Here is a 19,066-nt window from a genome sequence, read left to right as displayed (position 1 = left end):
AAATGTGCGCAAAAACAAAGCATGTAAGCATTCTTATTCAGTTTGCAAGTTGAGTAATCACGCCTCCCTTTTCCCATCCTATCATAAGCCGATTACCTCACTTGTTTTTCTCTAATTTTCCTTATCTGACTACCCTGCTGTCCTTGTCCTTGTCTGTTACAGCCTGTCTGTTATTTTATCCAGTTCCCCTTATCAAACTATAAGCTTATTGTGAAATGCCCCTACTGCTTCTTTTGTGGTCAGCTACAACACTTTAAAGTTATTTCTTAGTTTAAAACTATTTCTTAAACAAAAACCTCTATATTTGTTAAAATCTTAGCCTTAAGTATGCTGCAAGAATCCTGTGACCGTTTGTGTAATGTTCCCCTTCCCCTCCCCCCACAACACCCCCTCACCCATCTGCAAAAACAACATCTCTAACCACCACCACCTGCAGAAACTACATTTCTAATCTTCCACACCACCTTGTGCTCTGTGTGCAATAGCGGTGATGGCCCACCACTCCTAATATTGCTAACAATACTGCAGAGCTGAGAGCCTTTTAACACTGGACCTTCTGTCCCAGAAGGGTGGATGTCCCAGCTCTAGTCTATTAACAGCCATTCTTCCCTTACACAGTCCTCAACTTACCCTACCTTTTGACTATGAGTGCCAGGACCTCAGCACCCAATGCAATCTGGGCCTTTTTTTTCTGTGAATGTGTAAAATGCACATTATATGCACATGATCTTCTGCTACTGCAACCACATCTACTGTTCAACTACAACCAAGCATCGCCCAGAACCCTGTCAATCATGCTCAAAGAAGCAAGGAAAATCCAAAATGCAACTTATATTTCCATAGTGACTCTAATGTAGGAGAACACTGCTGGATTGTAAAATCCTGTTGTTGATTCGAGTGGTTTCTTGCTGGATGTAATTATTGTCTGTCCTTCATGTATCAGAACTTTCCAACAAGCACCAAGACATGGCTTGGCTGGTGGTGAGAAAGGCTCTGCCTGTGAGATCCTTTATGCACGCCCGGACTCTCAGCCGCACCACACGCTGCCCTCGAAGTGGCTGTGGAGGGGACGAGACTGTCACACAACTCCTTCTGGAATGTGCCTATGCAAAGGAAGTCTGGAGAGGAATGCAGTGGTGTTTGTCGAGGTTCGACCCGAGCAGCTCTGTGATGTGGGACTCTGTGCTGTTCGGTCTGTTTCCCGGGACGCACACCGAGCCGAACATGTGCCTGAAGGATCATCAACTCGGTAAAAGAAGCTCTTTAGTCTGTTCGAAACCTGTTGATCTTCCAGCTGAAGGAGCTGTCCCTGATTGAGTGTTGCGGACTGGCACATTCCAAGGTCCAGGACTACGTGTTGAGGGACGCACTGAAGCTTGGGGCAGCTGCCGCCAAGGCGCGGTGGGGAAAGACCATCGTGTAACATCTGCCTGCCTAAGAAGAACAGGGGGCCCACTCAGTAAGTGGGCTCCGCTGAAGCCTCCGCTAAATATATGGATGGTAAATGTACAGACCCATATATACGAATGATTAATTCCGATCTCTGTATGTAAAGAAATGGAATGTATACGTATGTATGGCACCACCAATTGTACAGATCATCAAAATATTTTATGAATAAAATATATTTTTGAAATTAAAAAAATGTTATTTGCAATTTGGCAACCCAAACCTGGATGTTGTTTAGATCCTGCTCCTTATGAGCACAAGCTGTTTCATTAACTGAGGAATTGTAAATGGAATTGCACAGTCATCAACGAACATTCTTACTTCTGAATGGTAGAAGGCAATTCTTTAATGAAGCAGCTGAAGATAAATGGACCAAGTTGTGGCCCTGAAAACATTCCAGATTGATGTCCTGGAGGCTGTAATATTGGCCTTCAATAACCACAACATTTTCCTTTGTGTCCAGTACAACTCCATTTTGGAGATCCTCCTCTTGACTTATATTTGGATACCTCTACCATAAAAATAAATATGAAATTCTATTTTCACAAGTCTAACATTTGCTTTTGTCTTTAAAGTATCCACATTTCTGTTTACCACTCATTTTTCATAATATACTTATAATAATTTTTGACATTAGATTTGATATCCCTTGAAAAGCACTTTAAATATTGACTATTTGTATTTGACGTTTTTATATCTCTCTACAACCATAGTTCCCCAAGCCCATTAAATTTCCATGCCATGCAGTTGTGTTATCCTTCTGCCACTTAACTGCATTCATTCATTGATCTCGATGCTTAAATACACAAGTGGAGTTTATACCTTTTGGAAGTATACTTTAAATATGTGGTTCAGTGGGTAGCACTGCTGCCTCACAGCACCAGGATCCCAGGTTCAATTCCAGCCTTGGGTGACTTATCTGTGTGGAGTTTGCACATTTTCTCTGTGTGGTTTCCTCCCAAAGATATGCAGGTCAGGTGAATTGGCCATGCTAAATTGCCCATAGTGTTTGGTGCCTTAGTCAGAGAGAAATGGGTCTGGATGGGTTTCTCTTCAGAGGGTCGGTGTGGACTTGTTGGGCTGAAGGGCCTGTTTCCACACTGTATCTAATCTAGTATTTGTAAGTTTACTTATTAACAATTCAGCTCTCTTAGCTAATTAATTTCTCAACCCTTCAAAAGGTTATCTAACCTTAGTTAAATTCTGACTTGCAGTTTGTTTCTTCGGTCTCAATATCAAATTCAATCACATTGTGGTCACTATTTAAAATAATATGATGATTTTCTTTTGTATCTATTTGTGGTATGCTGGCAAGCAAATTGTAACATTTAAGCATAGAATGTTTTGCTTAGTTACTCTGGTTGTTGATGCCCAGGGAGTTATTTTTTAACAAATCACTCAAAACAGTTTGAGGATCACTTGCAGTTGTAGTCTATGTTGGTGCAATGGTTGTTTCCCTGCTGCTGGATTAATCATTCCCTGATTCAAGTCTGACCTACACCAAGGACGTATAACAATGTCTCTGAACAGGTTGATTAGAAAATATCTTAGTTTTAGTTACTGTCAAAGAGAAAGGCTGCCACTGGACTGAAAAGAGTCATAGAGATGTACAGCATGGAAACAGACCCTTCGGACCAACCCGTCCATGCCGACCAAATATCCCAACCCAATCTAGTCCCACCTGCCAGCACCCGGCCCATATCCCTCCAAACCCTTCCTATTCATATACCCATCCAAATGCCTCTTAAATGTTGCAATTGTACCAGCCTCCACCACTTCCTCTGGCAGCTCATTCCGTACACGTACCACCCTCTGCGTGAAAAAGTTGCCCCTTAGGTCTCTTTTACATCTTTCCCCTCTCACCTAAACCAATGCCCTCTATTTCTGGACTCCCCGACCCCAGGGAAAAGACTTTGCCTATTTATCCTATCCATGCTCCTCATAATTTTATAAACCTCTGTAAGGTCACCACTCAGCCTCCAACGCTCCAGGGAAAACAGCCCCAGCCTGTTCAGCCTCTCCCTGTAGCTCAGATACTCCAACCCTGGCAACATTCTTGTAAATCTTTTCTGAACCCTTTCAAGTTTCACAATATCTTTCCAATAGGAAGGAGACCAGAATTGCACGCAATATTCCAACAGTGGCCTAACCAATGTCTATACAGCTGCAACATGACCTCCCAACTCCTGTATTCCTGTATTCCTGAAGAAGGGCTTATGCCCGAAACATCGATTCTCCTGTTCCCTAGATGCTGCCTGACCTGCTGCGCTTTTCCAGCAACACATTTTCAGCTCCTGTATTCAATACTCTGACCAATAAAGGAAAGCATACCAAACGCCTTCTTCACTATCCTATCTACCTGTGACTTCACTTTCAAGGAGATATGAACCTGCACTCCAAGTTCTCTTTGTTCAGCAACACTCCCTAGGACCTTACCATTAAGTATATAAGTCCTGCTAAGATTTGCTTTCCCAAAATGCAGCACCTCGCAATTGTCTGAATTAAACTCCATCTGTCACTTCTCAGCCCATTGGCCCATCTGGTCCAGATCCTGTTGTAATCTGAGGTAACCCTCTTCGCTGTCCACTACACCTCCAATTTTGGTGTAATCTGCCAACTTACTAACTGTACCTCTTATGCTCGCATCCAAATCATTTATGTAAATGACAAAATATAGAGGACCCAGCACCGACCCTTGTGGCACTCCACTGTTCACAGGCCTCCAGTCTGAAAATCAACCCTCCACCACCACCCTCTGTCCTCTACCTTTGAGCCAGTTCTGTATCCAAATGGCTAGTTCTCCCTGTATTCCTTGAGATCTAACCTTGCTAATCAGTCTCCCATGGGGAACCTTAATCTCTCTCACTCTATCCCTCTCTCTCTCTATTCCTGTATGAAACATCTGTAACCAAAACTAAGCAGTTGATTTCATGGATCTCCTGAAATCTTCATTGCTACAAATCAAGAATTCTTAAGAGAAACTTCCAAATCAATTCTCCTGTCTCCAAAGGAACAAGAGAATCACTCTCATCATATCTTAGGATATTTTAAAAAAACATTTAAAAGACATCTGGATGGGTACATGAATAGGAAGGGTTTAAAGGGATATGGGACAAATGCTGGCAAATGGGACTAGACTTATCTAGGATATCTGGTCAGCATGGACGAGTTGGACCAAAGGGCCTTTTTCCATGCTGTACATCTCAATGACTCTGAGATGCGACCGTTTCAGTGAGAAATTCCAGCACAAGCAGTTATAGTAGGCAAAAGTAGCTGTGCAGGTGGAAACAAGCCTCTGGAGAAGCTATGAATAATTTTCTTTCCTGGCTTTAAATGCTCCTTGGCCAAGTTTTAAAACTTAATCTTCTGCAGGCTCTTACTGTCTCTTTTGTATATTTGATGGTATGTGTATGTTATTTTTGCATTAATGGATAAGTAGATACATTTTGTTCATTTAAAACCTTTTGATAATAATTTCTGCATCTTTGCTTGGGTAAGTTTTACTCAAATAAAATTGTTTACCTGTTAATTTAAATAACCTAGCTGTTTTAGTTCTCACCATGTTGTACAGAGTGAAGTGTTTATTTATTAAATTGGCAGCTTCCTTTTAAATTCAAGCACTATTTTCGCCAACTGAAGCATGGAGTGAAGAGAAGAGTCAGTTCATTCCTCCTGGCTTGGTTGTCGTTATTCTTTGATTTTTTTTTAACATGTCTGGTTTATTATTCACTAATACATCTTTTTTCTGTTTGCTGAATGATCATCTGTCAAAGCAACGGGAGAATCCAACACCAATAAATCTCATTAAAAACCAAAAGAACTGAGAATGCTGGAAATCAGAAATAAAAACAGAATTTTGCTGGAGAAGCTCAGTAGGTCTGGCAGCATCTGTGAAGCAAAATCAGAGTTAATCCTGTTCTGAGGAAGGGTTACTGCACCTGAAACATTAACTCTGATTTCTCTGCACAGATACTGTCAGACCTGCTGAGTTTTTCCAACAATAAATCTTGCATGATCTATTCCTCTTGGTTCTACAACTTCTTTTTTAAAGAAACTTCTCTGAATATTCATTCAAACACAGCATATTATTTGCAAGGTGTTGGTATTGATTTATCAGAAGCACCCATGTGTCTGGACTAGAAAGTTGTGTCTTCAAGTCATACTCTGAAGACTTGATGCAATTGTGCCGATGTTGCAGCAAAATACAGATATTGTTGCACTGTCTTTGGGATGAGATATTAAACTAAAACACCATCTGCCATCTCAGGTGAATGCAAAGTACTTTGTTGTGCTATTTGAAGAACAGGAGTCTGCTGTCTAATGTCCTGGCTAACCTTTAGGCCTCAATAAGCATCACTGAAGCCAGCACAAAAGCAAAATATTGGAAATCCAAGAAATTTGAAGTAAAAATAGAACTTTCCCAGATCCTGCTTCCTGAAAAGATTCTATTTCCATTCAGCTATCTTCTCTATTTCCAGCACGGTGGCTCAGTGGTTAACACTGTTGCCTCACAGCACCAGGGACCCAGGTTCAATGCCAGCCTTGGGTAAATGTCTGTGTGGTTTTTGTACATTCTCCCCACGTCTGTGTGGGTTTCCTCCCACAGTCCAAAGATGTGCAGGTGAGGTGGATTGGCCATGCTAAATTGCCCGTGGTGTCCAGTGATGTGCAGACTAGGTGGATTAGCCATTGAAACACAGGCTTACACGGATAGGGTAAGTGGGTGAGTCTGGGTGGGATGCTCTTTGGAGGATCAGTGTGGACTCAATAGGCCGAATGGTCTGTTTTCACATTGTAGATTCCATATCTGGACTGTTGATGCAACCTTCCATAACAGCATGCCTGCTCTGTCTTCCTTTTCATTTAACTGAAGATGTGCTGTTTAACTGAGCAGTTGCTTGTTTCCGTCCTATTTTCTGCACCCCACTTGCTATCTCTGCTTTCTTCCAAAATCATGATAGGGTTTCTTTGCAATTACCTTCCATCCCACCAACTTCCCCTTTTGTCTTAAACCCTATGGAATTTCTAACTTTTCCCACTTCTAAGCAAACCTTATTGACCTGAAATATTAACTATTGTCTCTCTTTCTATGCCAGACCTACTGAGCATTTCCAGCACTTTCTCTTTTTTATTTCACAAACACAAATTGCTTTGTCGTTATCTCATGGTTGTTTATGCAAATGTTTCCCTAACTTACAAGAATTACTAACTTCAAAAGTACTTACTGAGTTCTGAAGAACAGTCACATTGGACCTAAAACATTAACTGTTGCTCTCTCCCCAGATGTTACAAGACTCACTGAGTTTCTCCAGCATTTTCTGTTTTTATTTCAAAAGGCTGTAAAATGCTTTGGGTTTTATTGTGGTCAAGAAAGGTTCTATATATGTTCAGATCCTGCTTCATTAGTTGAGCAATTCTGATTCCTTTATATGGCTAAGTAAATTGCCACTACTTAGTCATAAAGGTGCTATAGCAAGGTACTGACACTCGTGCAACTGAATCCCAATAAGTACTTATACCTTTCAGAAGAGCAAGCAACAGTCTGAGAAAGGAGAGTCAAATGTTTTGGGTAAACAGGAAATGGGAAGATCTGCTTTGAAATGACTTGAGATTCTCAAGATATAAAACATTATGAGTATCAGATTGAAAATCAAATCTCACTCAGGTTATTATTTGTAATGGGAAATATTTGATCAGGTGTACTTTCTTTATCAGAATTGATTTTAAAGATGGGTGATCTAAAAATGTAAGCCAAAAGTTGTTAAACCTTATCCAATTTTCTACAACGTTATAGTTCTTTAACAAATAGAAAGATATATCGATAAGCTAATATAACCATAAAAATGAAGGGATATCCTAGCAACTTTCTGTATTGATTCCAAAAACGGCAATGCCCATCAAAATCAGTCAAATGTGATTTTTTTTTTCATTGTTTGAAAACATTCCTGACTAAATTTCAATGATTCGGAGCAATGATCCAAGCCTGACTGAAGTGAAGAGCTTTAAGAAGAGAGTCAGAGATGCCAGAAGTTCAAGGAAGGAATTTGAGAGAATGTGATCTAAGTTGTTGGAGGTCAATAGTAATATTTGTAAAGTTAAAGAGTTGGAAATTGAGGTTTTGAGGAGAATAGTTATAGATCTGTAGGAGATTAAAGAGATTGAGACGGCTGGACAATGAGAAATTTAAATTTGAGGTTAATGGGAAAAGGAAACTAATCTAGGTCAATGAGCCAAGAGGAACCCAGTCTTACCGCACAATATTGGCAGTAGATTTTTGGATGTGTTTGTAGAAGAAAAAAGTGGTTGAGCTTTTCTGAAATATCCAAGAAAGCGTGCAAGAAAGTTTAAACACATTATCAAATATAAACTAGTCCCTTTCATGACTATCTCTAATTGTTTCAGGACTTTCCCTTTACACTTCAGATTTAAAGTTCTCATTGTCCATGGCTTTAGCTATCCCAATCTCACCAATCTCCTATGGACCTATAACTACCCTCCTCAAAACCTTCACTTTCAACATTTTAACCACACTATTGACCTCCATATTTCCAACAACTTAGATCCATTCTCTCAAATTCCTTCTTTTAATTTCTGGCCTCTCCAACTCCCTTCTTAAAGCTCTTCACTTTGGTTAAGCTTTGATCATTGCTCCCAATTGTTCATATTTTAGTCAGGAATGTTTTCTTTGAGCTGTTTTCAAACAATGAACAAATGATCTAATTTGACTGATTTTCCTGGACATTGTCATTTTTGGAAATAGTACAGAAAGCTGCTGGGATATTTCTTAATTTTTATGAATATATTAGCTCATCGACATATGTTTCTATTTGTTAATGAACTGTAAGGTTGTGGAAAATTAGACAATGCATCTGGAAAAAGATAAAAACAGGAAATCCAATGAAAAGACCTTAGTTAAACCACAATTGTAGCACATAGGCCTATAATGCAACCTTGAATAATTAAATGGCAATATTTTGAATATTGTCTTATACATTTACTTTCAGCATTGGAAAGATTTTAGTGAGCTTTGAAAAACTGTAAGTGTCAAACTACATTAATATATTGCATAATCTTTTAAATTAGTTCCTTTTGTGAGACATCTGTAAACAATTATAATGCCCATCATTTATCACCAACAAAATACAGACATTTTTAGGTTATTTTGGTTTTTATATCTTCAATTCTTTTTTTTTTCAACACCGTTCCAATTTTTGTTTTACTTCTATCTAGGCAAAGTAATAAATGGATTCTTATGAGGATTATGACAACTTCCTGGGAAATGATCATTGAATGATGCAATTTCCTGTTCACTAATCAGTTGGATACTTTTGGATGAGAAGTTCTTTTTAATGAATGTTGTCTTCATTTAGTGTAGAGTTCCAGAAGGCCTCATAAGTACCATCATTATCCTCCAGATAAGTATGTATTGGAATTGATTTCACTTGACAAGTAGTTTGGATTATTTTATTTTATCTCAATTTCATTTGTATAATAAAGTTCTATTTTATTGTTACAACAAAATCTGCAACATTGAATTTTTTTAGTGAGGGACCACCTTGTTAAAACCAAAAGCAAAAACTAAATATGATCTATCCAACTAAATTTCAGTCTGGGACCTGACTTGTTCAATAATAACATTAACTGGCACCATAACACTGTGTTATAGCATCAATTATGAATGTATTGTTGCCCAAGTCAAAAAATATCACCAGTTGAACTAAAAATAAATACACCCATGAATGAAAAGAGGCTCAGTGAAAATCTCTCTGGATCAGCAGATTGTTTAAGAGGGTCAAACACATTTTATTTGTATGATTGAGAATTGAATCATGATGCATTGAACCTGGAAGAAAGTGAGGACCGCAGATGCTGGCGATCAGAGTCAAGAGTGTGGTGCTGGGAAAGCACAACAGGTCAGGCAGCATCCAAGGAGGAGGAGAATCGACATTTTGGGTGCAACGGATGCAGTAAATGACATTGGTAGAGATACAGGTAAATTTCTGTTGGATATGGAAGGATCCTCTGGGGCCTTGGACGGTGGTGAGGGGAGTGGTGTGGGTGCAGGGTTTGTACTTCCTATGGTGGCCGGGAAAGGTGCCAGGACTGTAGTATTGGTTGGTTGGGGGAGGCATGCATCTGATGAGGGAGTCGTGGAGAGAATGGTCAATGAGGTTGGAGGCTGATTGACAACCTCATTGTCTGTGAACTCTGGTGTACCGCCCGATTCTACCTCCTACCAAAGATTCACAAACCTGACTTCCCCGGTCAACCCATTGTCTCAGCCTGCTCCTGTCTCACTGAACTCATCTCTGCATACCTTGACATTGTCCTGTCCCCCTTAGTCCAGGAACTTCCCACCTACATTCAGGACACCACCCACCTCCTTCACCTCCTCCAAGATTTTCATTTCCCAGCCCCCAGTGTCTCATCTTCATCATGGACATCCAATCCCTGTACACAGTGATCCACTATGATGAAGGTCTCCAAGTCCTCTGTTTCTTCCTCTCACGCTGTTCCAACCAGTACCCTTCCACCGACACCCTCATCCACCTGGCTGAACCGGTTCTCACCCTGAATGAATTCTCCTTTCAATCCTCCCATTTCCTCCAAAGTAAAGGGTTAGCCATGGGCACCCGCATGGGAACCAGCTATGCCTGCCTGTTATGTGCAACAGTCCATTTTCCGCAGTCACATCGGCATTACCCCCCACCTGTTCCTCTACATCAATAACTGTATTGGCGTTACCTTGTGTTCCATGAGGAGGTTGAACAGTTCATCAACTTCACCAACACCTTCCACCCCAACCTCAAATTCACCTGAACCATCTCAGACCTCTCTCTCCTTCCTGGACCTCTATCTCCGGTGACCGACTAACCATAGACATCTACTACAAGCCCACTGACTCCCACAGATACCTATACCACACATCTTTCCACTCTACTTCCTGTAAAAACACCATCCCTTATTCCCAATTCCTCCGCCTCCACCACATCTGATCCCAGGCATGACCAATTCCACCTTAGAAAATCACAAATGGCCTCCTTCTTCCAAGATCGCAATTTCCCTTCCCATGTGGTTGACATTGCCCACCATCACATCACCTCCATTTCCTGCACCACCACCTTTGAACCCCACCCCTCCCAACGCAACAAGAGCAGAACACCCCTCGTCCTCACCTTCCACCCCACCAACCTCCGTAAACATTGCATCATCCTCCGCCACTTCCACCACCTACAAACAGGTGCCACCACGAGGGATATATTTCCCTCCCCACTACTATCAGGGTTCCAAAAAGACCATTCCCTCCTCAACTCCCTTGTTAGGTCCACACCCCCACCAGTCCACACCCCACTCCTGGCACCTTTCCCTGCCACTGCAGGAAGTGCAAAACCTATGGCCACACCACTCCCTTCACCTCCATCCAAGCCCCAAAGGATCCTTCCACATCCAACAGAAATTTACCTGTACCTCTACCAATGTCATCTACTGCATCCATTGCACCTGATGTGGTTTCCTCTACATCAGGGAGACAGGATGCCTTCTTGCGGATCATTTCAGAGAACATCTCTGGGACAGCCACACCCACCAACCCCACCGCTCTGTGACTGAACACTTCAACTTCCCCTCCTGCTCCATCAAGGACGTGTGGGTCCTGGGCCTCCTCCACTGCCAAACCATTACCACCTGACGCCTGGAGGAAGAAAGTCTCATATTCTGTCTTGGGATCCTGCAACCACATGGATAAATGTGGATTTCAGCAGCTTCCTAATTTCCCCTCCTCCCACATTATCCCAGTCCCAAGACTGCAACCCAGCACCGCTCCCCTGACCTGTCCATCACCTTTCCCATCTATCTGCTCCACCTCCTCACCCCCCGACTTATCACCTTCTCCCTCACCTTCACCTACTATCGCTTTCTTAGCTACCTTCAGAATCAAAATCCCTACAGTGTGGAAACAGGGCACTTCAGTCCAACAAGTCCACACTAACCCTCCGAAGAGTAACCCAGCCAGACTAATTCCCCTACCCTAAATTTACCCCTGATTAATACACCTAACCTACATATCCCTAAACGCTATGGGCAATTTAGCATTCCCAATTCACCTAACCGGCACATCTTTGGAGAGAAAACCGGAGCATCCTGAGGAAACCGATGCAGACACTGGGAGGACATGCAACCTCCTCACAGAGAGTGCCCGAGGCTGGAATCGAACCTGGGTCCCTGCCATAGTGAGGCAGCAGTGCTAACCACTGAGCCACCGCGCCACCCCAACCCCACCACCCCTCCCATTCATCTCTCAGTCCCAGGCCACGAGCCTCATTCCTGATGAAGGATTTATGCCTGAAATGTCAATTCTCCTGCTTCTCGGATGCTGCCTGCCCTGCTGTGCTTTTCCAGCACCATATTCTCAGCATTAAAGCTGTAGCCGAGTACTTTAGTGTCACAAGTACTGGTGCACCAAACTGTAATAAAAATAGAAGCTTCTGGAAATTTTCTTTTATTCTGTGAATGATGATAGCTAGATGGCCTGAAGAATTAACTCTTTCTCTTTCCACTGTTGCTGTCTGACCTGCTGACTACATCTATTATTTTTTAAAAATTCATTTGTGTGACTTGGGTGTTGCTGGCTGGCAAACATTGATAGCTCATCCCTATTTGCCCAAGAGAAGGTGGTGGTGAGATGCCTTCTTGAATTGTTGCAGTCTACTTGCTGTGGGTTGATCCACAATGCCATTCAGGAGGGAATTCCAGGAGTTTGACCAAATGACTGTAAAGGAAAGGCAGTATATTTCCAAGTCGGGGTGGTGAGTGGCTTGGAGGGGAACTTGCAGGTGATGGTATTCTCGAGTACCTGCTGCCCTTGTCCTTCCAGATGGAAATGGTCATGGGTTTGGTGGATTTCTGCAATGCATCTTATCGATAGTACACACTGCTGCTACTGAGTGCCAGTGGTGGAAGGATTAAATGTTTGCGGATGTGACACCAGTCAAGCAGGTTGCTTTGTCCTGAATGGTGTCACGCTTCTTGAGTGTTATTGAAGCTGCGCCCATCCAGGCAAGTGGGGATTATTCCATCACATTTCTGACTTGTCCTTGTAAATGGTGGATAGACTTGGGATGTCAGGAGATGAGTTACTCACCGCAGTATCTCTAATCTCTGACCTGCTCTTGTAGTCACTGTGTTTATGTAGTGAGTTCAGTTGAGTTTCTGATCAATGGTAACCTCAAGGATGTTAACAGTGGGGGATTCAGTGATGTCAAGGGGCGAGGGTTAGAGTGTCTCTTATTGGTGATGGTCATTGTCTGACATTTGTGTGACATGAATGTTACCTGCCACTTGTCGGCCCAAGCCTGAATATTGTCCAGATCTTATTACATGTCCTATTCTTAGATCAGATTTCCAAAAACTACAGTATTGTACTTACAAAGGTGTTGCCAGGGTTGGATGGTTTGAGCTATAGAGAGAGGCTGAATAGGCTGTGGCTATTTTCCCTAGAGTGTCAGAGGCTGAGGGGTAATTTAAAGAAGTTTACAAAATCATGAGGAGCATGGATACAATGAATAATCAAGGCTTTTTTTTTTGCCTAAGGTAGGAAAGTCCAAAATAATAGGGCATTGTTTTAAGGTGAGAGGGGAAAGATATAAAAAGGACCTAGGAGCAACTATTTCAAGCACAGGGTGGTGTGCATATGGAATGAACAACCAGAGGAAGTGGTGGAGGCTGGTACTATTACAGCATTTAAAAGGCATCTGGATGGGTATATGAATAGGAAGGGTTAACAGGCATATGGGATCATATGCTGGCAAATGGCACAAACTTTATTTAGGATATTCAGACGAGTTGAACCGAAGGGTCTGTTTCCATGCTGTACAGCTGTATGACTGTATCGGAGCAATGCCCTATTCTTAGTTGGCTTTTCACATAGGTTCATTGACCTGTGGAAGAAGGTACTAGCTTGTACAAAAAAAAACTCTCACTGCAGCTCTTCAAAATGGAGCCAAACAAGCCATGGCCAATTTTAACAGCTAACTAGAGCTACTTGCAGTGTCGGACAATACACTGCATGCTTTTTGCTCTTTTGGAACCTATTGTATTCATGTTTCGATGCTAGAGGGAAATCTACTGATTTTCTTTCCCTAAAGTGTTAGTTGAATCTCCCATGGGCAAAGATGATGACCATGCTTACTTGCACATTGATTGTATGAACAATACCTGTGGACTAGCTGGTCTTCATTGGTTTGCTATTTTTATTCTTATATTCAGAAGTTCAAGTTTAGGCATGTCTAAACACATTCTTCAGGATAATTGCAGCAAAAAAGAGGGTGTTTCACTTTTATTTAACTGAATCTAAATTACCGACAGTTTGAATTCTTCCTAGATGAATATTGATCAGCATATGTGCTAAGACCTGATGTGTTATCATGCATTTTCCCTTTGCGGATGATTCATCGAGGCCCTTAAGTGGACACATTAAGGCTGTCAAGGCGGCTTCTACATCATACAAATAAAAGACCAAGGTCAATGGTGTAGATCAACAAAACTGAAAAGTCTAGATCCTTAGAACTGTTGGCAGTGCATGAGTATATTTTCATCAGTGCAGTTCCCAGACATTGTTTAAGTTGATTAAAATGACAAATGGGATGTTTTTCAGACTCTATTCCATCAAACCGAAATGTGGCAAAGTGCAAAACAGGCAGTCAATCTACACTCTCAGTTCCCTACCCCCATTCAAGTTGGAAGTTATCTGTTTTGTATATTGCCCCCATATAAGTCATACTTAACCATGTTAAGAAGCTATCAGAATTTAACCAATCTTTTAAATTTTGTACTTGTCTGCAGAGTGTGCATGTTAAAGATTCAGTATATTAAAGTGATTGGTTGAAAAATCATAGCAAATGCAAATCCCAAGTCTTAATTGTCACAGCGCAAAGCAAGGGCTCTACATGGGATTTTAAATTCATAAAGATGATTCTACATTCGATTCATTGTGAGGGCAAGAGTGCATCTGATAAAGGAAATAACAAATGATGCAGCATGTACTTATTTGAGCACAGGAGGAGACAGTCTGAATTTCTGAGAATATCAGGATCCAAGTATGTGTGGCTACATTTCCTGATCAACATTAACAAAGCAGTTATGTTTAATTCACCTTATTCAGACTGAACAAGTAATTAGTATTAAATTCCAATGATTAAACAACAGATTAGCCATTGATGCATTTCATTTACTGGTGGAAAAGCACATTTACTCTGTAAGCAACATTTTATGAGAAAAACTGCATCATTCCCTTAGGAATAAATACTTGCATAAACTAAAACTTTAGTTTAAGTATAAATTAACTAATTGCCCTTAATTCTCAAAATGAAACTATAGATGAAATGTCTGCCTGAATAACAGGCAACACTTTGACATGTGGTTAACTAATAAATCTACCCCCTACTCTGATCATCATCAGACCCTTGAGTACTACACTAAAGTAACAATGGGATCTTCTAATTAAAAGCATAAAGAACTATATTGATTGAATACGTGAATAAAAAATGCAGCCTTCTTTTCAGGAGCAATCTGACAGGTTCCTGATATTGCTAATTGCTTAGGGATTTGCCTTTATGTGCTTATGTAAATAAGAATCTCCTCTGAAGTACGCCTTTGTCTGAGGAAGCATAATTTTCCCAGGAGTCTTTTTTTGTAAATGAGCAGCTGCTGCAGCCTTTGTATTGTTAACCCTCGTAATACACATACATATCCAGTGAAGAAAGGGCTAGCCAGTGGCAAAAGTTCAGGACCTTGCCTATCTTGGTGTTGTCACTTGAGTCACTCCTGCTAATATACAGAAAAATCAGAAAAATACCTTTGGGAGCATCAGAACCTTCCAAAAGTGCCAATTACGTGTAGCTATAACATAAACAAATATCCATCCTGGAGACCCTGCGAAGGAAACTACTGAACTCCACCCTCAGTTTAACATTTTAAACTATAACACAATTATTTGTAGAATGATAATAGTGTGCATATTCATTGTTCTGCAGTTATGAATCATACATAATTTGAAAGTAGAGTTTGACTTACTGAAACGAACAAATTCCATTTATTTTGACATTTTAGTGGAATAAATAATGGCTCCACATAGTTAAGGCCTTTCTTATATCAGTCTTTGTAAATAATGTGTCTGGAAATGGTGCTCACACATTATAATGTATTCTTCAAGTGCAGTTTGGAAGATGCTCTGATTTATTTGTGAATGGTCCTTATGTACAAATGTATGTTGTAGAATCATACTGCAGAAAGGCAGGCCAATCAGCCCATTTTGCTTGTACTGGGTCTTTGAAAGAGCTATCCAATTAGTTCCACTTTCCCTGGTTTTGCATGAAAAAGAATCTCAAAAATTTAAGTATGATGTGAGATATCTATACATAAATGCTAATGAGAACAGTATAACATTGCTTATTGTAAATCAGAAGCCAGATTTCACTTTTACCTGTTGCTGCCATTTTCATCTGAAGATCCTGAGATAATTGTCTGTAATTATTGCCTAGAATAATTCAATTATCCAGAAGTATCCAGTCTCTCTATTATATTACCTAATTATTTCTTCACCTTATAAAAAGTATCATAAAGATATGGAGGCAGATTTTGTTCTTAATGTTGTTCTATGAGTTGGAAGACCATTGTTTTTTTGTGTATTTATTTATTGAAATGTTAGGGAGGCAATGAGACGGCAAAACATAATTTTTTCACTTATGAATATAAATAACTAGTCACATGCAAGTTTACTTATCAGAGGAACAAAAGCTATTGATTGTCATTTTTAAAAGGGATTACTTTTGTTTGCTTCCACATTATGAAGTGAATTTTTTGGTGGACAGAAAATAAACTTCCTTTTGTTTCTAAAAGCATTAATGCGTTCTGCCACATTCATGCTGGGTTGCTTATCAAACAGTTGAGGTTATTGCTAGTGGGGTTCACATAAATGGCATGAAGAATAACACTAGAGACAACGCAAAACATATCTGACCCAGCAATGAACGGTGCGCTATAAGCAACTTCATCAATAATTTATCATCTTCACAAGTCCAATAGATATGACGTTACACAGTCAGAGTTCAGCTTTGCTGATCTGAAAAACATAATCTGAGGGTGATGGCATAGCATACCTTTTGAATTCACATCTATTGTCAAAGAAATATCTGAACATGGGTAGCAATTAGTGCCAAACTGACCCTGGTTAGCCTAGAAAATAGTATGGAAATTACTAAGGGTAATGTTATCACATACAGGGCTTATTGGTCACATGAACTTTTCCCTTTTCAATCATAATGGAAGTCTTAAAAGTTTTGTTTTTGCATACTCCTGATGTAGACAATATGGAGAAGATTATATGTGGCATTGGAGGCTAAATGACATTTCTTTACATTTTTGTTCCCTTCTTGCATTTATAAAACAATGAAAACATTTTGGTTATTTATACACTTTGAAAGTTGTAATCAGATTATTACCAATGAAATAGTTTCCACAAACCAAACTGATCATTTGTGTATCATTATTTTCTGATGTAGAACTCAGACGGTCTTTACTGGAACTGTGGTCTTTTTAGAGTCATAGAGATGTGCAGCATGGAAACAGACCCTTTGGTCCAACTTATTCATGCCAACTAGATATCCCAACCCAATCTAGTCACACCTGCCAGCACCTGGCCCATATCCCTCCAAACTCTTCCTATTCATATACCCATCCAGATACCTTTTAAATGTTGCAATGATAAGATAAGCTCAGCTGTAATTTTTTTTATATATGGGTCATGTGAATTGCTTTCCTTCAATACCATTTAATTTTATGGTTACTTCTTCAGAGCAGAAGCTACATCAGATTGGTCTCCTTCCTATTGGAAGGATGTTGTGAAACTTGAAAGGGTTCAGAAAAGATGTACCAAGATATTGCCAGGATCAAAGGATTTGAGCTACAGGGAGAGGTTGAACAGGCTGGGGCTGTTTTCCCTGGAGCGTCAAAGGTTGAGGGGTGACCTTTTGGAGGTTTATAAAATCATGAGGGGCATGGATAGGATAAATAGACAAAGTCTTTTCTTTGAGGTGGGTGAGTCCAGAACTAGAGGGCATAGGTTTAGGGTGAGAGATGTAAGATATAAGATTAGATTTCCTACAGTATGGAAACAGGCCCTTCGTCCCAATGAGTCCACACTGACCCTCCGAAGAGCAACCCACCCAGACCTATTCCTCCACATTTACCCCAGACTAATGTACCTAACATGTGGGCAATTTAGCATGACCAATTCACCTACCTACCATGCACATCTTTTGGATTGTGGGAGGAAACCGGAGCACCCGGAGGAAACACATGCAGACACAGGGAGCATGTGCAAATTCCACACAGACAGTTGCCCGAGGTGGGAATTGAACCCGGGTCCCTGGCACTATGAGGCAGCAGTGCTAACCACTGAGCCACCGTGCCGCCCCAAAAGGGACTTAAGGGGCAACTTTTTCACACAGAGGGTGGTGCGTGTATAGAATGAGCTGCCAAAGGAAGTGGTGGAGGCTAGTACAATTGCAATATTTAAAAGGTATCTGGATGGATATAAGAATAGGTAGGGTTTAGAGTGATATGGGCCAAATGCTGGCAAATGGGACTAGATTAGGTTGGGATATCTGGTCGGCATGGATGAGTTGGACCGAAGGGTCTGTTTCCGTGCTGTACATCTCTATGACTCTATGACTCTGTAAATGAAGCATCTCATACAAGCTGTATTTTTCTGAAGGTCCTCCATTTAATTTTGTAGTATGTGTTAGTATGTTGAAGGATGCGTATCTTGTTGTGAAGGCCATTCTGAAATAAATGGCATGAAGACTAACTCTAGGGTGTTAGGAGTCTGTACAATTCTTGGATTAGTTGTCAGAGTGAAATTAATCAAAAACTCACATACATAAAGAATATTATTAATACAAGGAAAATAAATGAATAAAATCCAAGAAAGCATTCGTTTTATAAACAATGGGGTTACTGTGTCGACTAATCCTACACTTCAAAAAAATTACCTGGAAATACCTCTTGTCTTGGTCTTATTTGCACCCTCGAGAGTTGAAATCAGCATGACCTTACCTTAAACACACCAGCATGCTTAGTAAAGGCTTATTTACTTTTGGTTCCAGTACATTTTCCCTGTGACTACACACGTCACATAAATCAATAAAATGATATGGGTAATTGTTGATCATCCACTAAAATTGCTGACACCTTTAATATTGAAAAATGCCCCAAAGTACTTCACAGTTAGCCCTCAAATCTAATGGGATTAGGAAGAATACTCGAGGAGATGGTAGAAGGCACTGTTGGAGAAGATTTGAAGATGAGAAGAATTGCAACTTAAAAGCAGAAACACATCTAAGAAATTTGAAAGAACTGCAAAAGATGTAGAGAATGGAAATGTACAGCCAACCCTTGTTGAAAGAACAGATGGCATAGATGGAGAGTAGATTTTTAAAAAAGCATTACTTGCTTTCATGGCCATGGAGAGGGGAGAACAAGATGTTTGAAAATTGATGCATTGGGGAGTGTGGTTTTTGAAATGGAACTGGGGTACAGTCATATAAAGTGTGAAAAGTGA

This window comes from Chiloscyllium plagiosum, unplaced genomic scaffold (assembly GCF_037043375.1).
Source record: "Chiloscyllium plagiosum isolate Xiang-an unplaced genomic scaffold, Cpla_swu_hap1 HiC_scaffold_23, whole genome shotgun sequence".
NCBI lineage: Eukaryota > Metazoa > Chordata > Chondrichthyes > Orectolobiformes > Hemiscylliidae > Chiloscyllium > Chiloscyllium plagiosum.
This window is presented reverse-complemented; position numbering follows the sequence as displayed.